Below are 5,705 nucleotides of genomic sequence, written 5' to 3'. Positions count from 1 at the left end.
CTGATGGCATTTGTAAGACTGATCAGGATCCTGATCTGTCTTACAAATGCATTGAAATGCCGTATCCGTATTTCTGGTGTCATCCGGAAAAACGGATCCGGCGTGTATTTTTTTCACATTTTTTTCGGTCTGCACATGCGCAGATCGGAAGGACGGGTCCGGCATTCTGGTATTTTGAATGCTGGATCCGGCACTAATACATTCCTATGGAAAAAAATGCCGGATCCGGCATTCAGGCAAGTGTTCAGTTTTTTGGGCCAGAGATAAAACCGTAGCATGCTGCGGTTTTATCTCTGTCTTGATCAGTCGAAAAGACTGAACTGAAGTCATCCTGATGCATCCTGAATGGATTACTCTCCATTCAGTATGCATTAGCATAAAACTGATCAGTTCTTTTCCGGTATAGAGCCCCTAGGACGGAACTCTATGCCAGAAAAGAAAAACGCTAGTGTGAAAGTACCCTAAGCTGTATTCTTATTTATTTAATTTATGTAAACATGTGTGTGTTGGTACTTAACCGCTTGCCGCCACGCTAACGCCGAAAGGCGTCATTGCGGCGGCTCTCCCAGGCTACACTAACGCCGATTGGCGTCATCTCGCGTGAGCCGAGATTTCCTGTGAACGCGCGCACACAGGCGCGCGCGTTCACAGGAACGGAAGGTAAGCGAGTGGATCTCCAGCCTGCCAGTGGCGATCGTTCGCTGGCAGGCTGGAGATGTGATTTTTTTAACCCCTAACAGGTATATTAGACGCTGTTTTGATAACAGCGTCTAATATACCTGCTTCCTGTTCCTCTGGTGGTCCCTTTTGTTTGGATCGACCACCAGAGGACACAGGTAGCTGTGTAAAGTAGCACCAAACACCACTACACTACACTACACCCCCCCCCGTCACTTATTAACCCCTTATGAACCCTTGATCACTCCATATAGACTCCCTGATCACCCCCCTGTCATTGATCACCCCCCTGTAAGGCTCCATTCAGATGTCCGTATGTGTTTTACGGATCCACGGATACATGAATCGGATCCGCAAAACGCATACGGACGTCTGAATGGAGCCTTACAGGGGGGTGATCAATGACAGGGGGTGATCACCCATATACACTCCCTGATCACCCCCTGTCATTGATCACCCCCCTGTAAGGCTCCATTCAGATGCCCGTATGTGTTTTACGGATCCATGCATCCATGGATCGGATCCGCAAAACGCATACGGACGTCTGAATGGAGCCTTACAGGGGGGTGATCAATGACAGGGGGGTGATCACCTCATATACACTCCCTGATCACCCTCTGTCATTGATCACCCCCCTGTAAGGCTCCATTCAGACGCCCGTATGTGTTTTACGGATCCATGCATCCATGGATCGGATCCGCAAAACACATACGGACGTCTGACTGGAGCATGACAGCGGGGTTATCAGCCCATATAGCCTCCCTGATCACTTTCCTGTCATTGATCACTTCCCTGTCATTGATCACCCCCCTGTCATTGATCACCCCCCTGTAAGGCTCCATTCAGACGCCCGTATGTGTTTTACGCATCCACGCATCTATGGATCGGATCCGCAAAACACATACGGACGTCTGAATGGAGCCTTACAGGGGGGTGATCAGTGACAGGGGGGTGATCACCCCATATACACTCCCTGATCACCCCCCCTGTCATTGATCACCCCCCTGTAAGGCTCCATTCAGACGTCTGTATGTGTTTTACGGATCCACGCATCTATGGATCGGATCCGCAAAACACATACGGACGTCTGAATGGAGCCTTACAGGGGGGTGATCAGTGACAGGGGGGTGATCACCCTATATACACTCCCTGATCACCCCCCTGTAAGGCTCCATTCAGACGTCCGTATGTGTTTTGCGGATCCGATCCATGTATCCGTGGATCCGTAAAAAACATATGGACGTCTGAATGGAGCCATTCAGAGGGGTGATCAATGACAGAGGGGTGATCAGTGACAGGGGGGTGATCACCCCATATACACTCCCTGATCACCCCCCTGTCATTGATCACCCCCATGTAAGGCTCCATTCAGAATTTTTTTTGGCCCAAGTTAGCGGAAATATATATATATTTTTTTCTTACAAAGTCTCTTATTCCACTAACTTGTGTCAAAAAATAAAATCTCACATGAACTCACCATACCCCTCACGGAATCCAAATGTGTAATTTTTTTTAGACATTTATATTCCAGTCTTCTTCTCACGCTTTAGGGCCCCTAAAATGCCAGGGCAGTATAAATACCCCACATGTGACCCCATTTCGGAAAGAAGACACCCCAAGGTATTCCGTGAGGGGCATATTGAGTTTATGAAAGATTGACATTTTTGTCCCAAGTTAGCGGAAAGGGAGACTTTGTGAGAAAAAACAAAAACAAAAAAATTTCCGCTAACTTGTGCCCAAATTTTTTTTTTCTATTAACTCGCTATGCCCCTCATTGAATACCTTGGGGTGTCTTCTTTCCAAAATGGGGTCACATGTGGGGTATTTATACTGCCCTGGCTTTTTAGGGGCCCGAAAGCGTGAGAAGAAGTCTGGGATCCAAATGTCAAAAAATGCCCTCCTAAAAGGAATTTGGGCCGCTTTGCGCATCTAGGCTGCAAAAAAGTGTCACACATGTGGTATCGCCGTACTCAGGAGAAGTTGGGCAATGTGTTTTGGGGTGTCATTTTACATATACCCATGCTGGGTGAGATAAATATCTTGGTCAAATGCCAACTTTGTATAAAAAAATGGGAAAAGTTGTCTTTTGCAGAGATATTTCTCTCACCCAGCATGGGTATATGTAAAATGACACCCCAAAACACATTCCCCAACTTCTCCTGAGTACGGCGATACCAGATGTGTGACACTTTTTTGCAGCCTAGGTGGGCAAAGGGGCACACATTCCAAAGTGCACCTTTCGGATTTCACAGGTCATTTTTTACAGATTTTGATTTCAAACTACTTACCACACATTTGGGCCCCTAGAATGCCAGGGCAGTATACCCTACCCCACAAGTGACCCCATTTTGGAAAGAAGACACCCCAAGGTATTCCGTGAGGGGTATGTCGAGTTCCTAGAATTTTTTATTTTTTGTACCAAGTTAGCGGAAACTGATGATTTTTTTTTTCTTACAAAGTCTCATATTCCACTAACTTGTGACAAAAAATAATAAATTCCATAAACTCACCATACCCCTCACGAAATACCTTAGGGTGTCTTCTTTCCAAAATGGGGTCACTTGTGGGGTAGTTATGCTGCCCTGGCATTCTAGGGGCCAAAATGTGTGGTAAGTAGTTTGAAATCAAAATCTGTAAAAAATGGCCGGTGAAATCCTAAAGGTGCTCTTTTGAATGTGGGCCCATTTGCGCATCTAGGCTGCAAAAAAGTGTCACACATCTGGTATCGCCGTACTCAGGAGAAGTTGGGCAATGTGTTTTGGGGTGTCATTTTACATATACCCATGCTGGGTGAGATAAATATCTCGTCAAAAGACAACTTTTCCCATTTTTTTTATACAAAGTTGGCATTTGGCAAGATATTTATCTCACCCAGCATGGGTATATGTAAAATGACACCCCAAAAATCCAACTTCTCCTGAGTACGGCGATACCACATGTGTGACACTTTTTTGCAGCCTAGGTGGGCAAAGGGGCACACATTCCAAAGAGCACCTTTCGGATTTCACCGGTCATTTTTTACAGATTTTGATTTCAAACTTCTTCTCACGCATCTGGGCCCCTAGAATGCCAGGGCAGTATAACTACCCCACAAGTGACCCCATTTTGGAAAGAAGACACCCCAAGGTATTTTGTGATGGGCATAGTGAGTTCATGGAAGTTTTTGTTTTTTGTCACAAGTTAGTGGAATATGAGACTTTGTAAGAAAAAAAAAAAATCATCATTTTCCGCTAGCTTGTGACAAAAAATAAAAAGTTCTATGAACTCACTATGCCCATCAGCGAATACCTTACGGTGTCTACTTTCCGAAATGGGGTCATTTGTGGGGGTTTTCTACTGTCTGGGCATTGTAGAACCTCAGGAAACATGACAGGTGCTCAGAAAGTCAGAGCTGCTTCAAAAAGCGGAAATTCACATTTTTGTACCATAGTTTGTAAACGCTATAACTTTTACCCAAACCATTTTTTTTACTCAAACATTTTTTTTTATCAAAGACATGTTGAACAATAAATTTAGTGAAAAATGTATATATGGATGTCGTTTTTTTTGCAAAATTTTACAACTGAAAGTGAAAAATTTAATTTTTTTGCAAAAAAATCGTTAAATTTCTATTAATAACAAAAAAAGTAAAAATGTCATCAGCAATGAAATACCACCAAATGAAAGCTCTATTAGTGAGAAGAAAAGGAGGTAAAATTCATTTGGGTGGTAAGTTGCATGACCGAGCAATAAACCGCTAAAGTTGTGGAGTGCCGATTTGTAAAAAAGGGCCTGGTCACTAGGGGGGTATAAACCTGTGGTCCTTAAGTGGTTAAATATACTGTCACCTAGACATTATAAATTATTGTAAATAATAATTATTTTACTGTTCATGTTTTTATTTTTGCTTGTGACTTGTGTGATGAATACCACCCCTCGTGTCCGCTGACGTCAACCACGTCGAGCTCACGAGACCTGGTATGATCACGGGGTTTACCAAAAACGTGAAGTTACGCCCTCCAGAGGAGCACGTAAGGTCAGGCTGGTATAGTTTACACACACACCTCCTGTCCACGCGGGCACAGAGAGGCAACAAGCTGGAAGGGCCTTTTCACTGCCGCAGTGAAAACAGCCCACACTCAGCCCGGGTAACTGCCACCAGTTTCTCGTTTGATATAAGCCCGGTCCGCTAACGGGATTATATAGGGTCAGAAACCAACCCGCGGTAGCTTATAACTAGGCCAAAACACGGACGTGGGGATTCGTGATCGAGATACAAGATAGCACAAGATTAAATTATAGATTTAATCGCTATAAGAGCACACTAGATATAACACACTATACACAGACAATATATATACGGTGGTCTGAGGTTACAGATTACAGGGTATATGGTTACAATAGGATTAAGCAGTGTGAAAGTAAGTTACCAAGTATGATGAGAGTTCCTTGGCGATGTCCTGAGCAGGAGGCCACCCGAGGGGCTGTGTTCTCCTGCTATTTCCTGGGTCCCTCTAAACACATGTGTAGCATGCGACCCCTCTTCAGAAAAAGACGCCCCCTACTTGCTGGCACCAGGCTTTTAACCTGCAGCTGGTCCGTCCCCTCCCTGCCTCAGGGAGGGGTCAACTCCCCCTCTTCTGGGCTGACAGTGAATGACCCACAAAACACTTTAGGGGTCATAGCTCCAGACCAGAGGGTCACAGGGAGATGGTTCTGGGACTAATGGACCTGCCTGGGTTCAGGCTACAATTAGAGCCCAAACCTGGTACCGGTAGGTGGCTTCTATGGGGAGATATGGGTATCTCCCTACCCCGACTGGGTACGAGTAAACAAAGACCATGGGACCGTACCTCGTGGCCACCGGGACACAAATATGTATCCGGTTTGCGTCTGCGGTGGCCAGGTGATTCATAATTCCTTATGAGAGGTAGGTGCCAATATGTCTAGGAAATCTCATTGATCCAGGCCAAAGCAGATACCCCCTGCTGGGGGTTTTTCCTGCAGATTCAGGTGGCTCCCAACTGCTGCACAGAGGTGTGAACTTC

The sequence above is a fragment of the Bufo gargarizans genome, chromosome 2, assembly GCF_014858855.1.
Source record: "Bufo gargarizans isolate SCDJY-AF-19 chromosome 2, ASM1485885v1, whole genome shotgun sequence".
Classification (NCBI taxonomy): domain Eukaryota; kingdom Metazoa; phylum Chordata; class Amphibia; order Anura; family Bufonidae; genus Bufo; species Bufo gargarizans.
Note: the sequence above shows the minus strand (reverse complement) of the source record.